This window comes from Penaeus vannamei, chromosome 6, assembly GCF_042767895.1.
Source record: "Penaeus vannamei isolate JL-2024 chromosome 6, ASM4276789v1, whole genome shotgun sequence".
NCBI lineage: Eukaryota > Metazoa > Arthropoda > Malacostraca > Decapoda > Penaeidae > Penaeus > Penaeus vannamei.
The window spans coordinates 43,191,192-43,192,118 of NC_091554.1; positions in this window are offsets into that span (position 1 = coordinate 43,191,192).

Consider the following 927-nt stretch of genomic DNA (forward strand, 5'->3'; position numbering starts at 1 on the left):
GCCAACAATCCCACCATTTCCTCCACTGCCAACAATCCAACCATTTCCACCACTGCTAACAATCCCACCATTTCCACCACTGCCAACAATCTCAGCATTTCCACCACTGCCAACAATCCCACCATTTCCACCACTGCCAACAATCCCACCATTTCCACCACTGCCAACAATCCCACCATTTCTAACACTGCCAACAATCCCACCATTTCCACCACTGCCAACAATCCCACCATTTCCACCACTGCCAGCAATCTCAGCATTTCCACCACTGCCAACAATCCCACCATTTCCAACACTGCCAACAATCCCACCATTTCCACCACTGCCAACAATCCCACCATTTCCACCACTGCCAACAATCCAACCATTTCCACCACTGCTAACAATCCCACCATTTCCACCACTGCCAACAATCTCAGCATTTCGACCACTGCCAACAATCCCACCATTTCCACCACTGCCAACAATCCCACCATTTCCACCACTGCCAACAATCCCACCATTTCCACCACTGCCAACAATCCCACCATTTCCACCACTGCCAACAATCCCACCATTTCCACCACTGCCAACAATCCCACCATTTCCACCACTGCCAACAATCCCACCATTTCCACCACTTCCAACAATCTCATCATTTCCACCACTGCCAACAATCCCACCATTTCCACCACTGCCAACAATCCCACCATTTCCACCACTGCCAACAATCCCACCATTTCCACCACTGCCAACAATCCAACCATTTCCACCACTGCTAACAATCCCACCATTTCCACCACTGCCAACAATCCAACCATTTCCACCACTGCTAACAATCCCACCATGTCCACCACTGCCAACAATCTCAGCATTTCCACCACTGCCAACAATCCCACCATTTCCACCACTGCCAACAATCCCACCATTTCCACCACTGCCAACAAT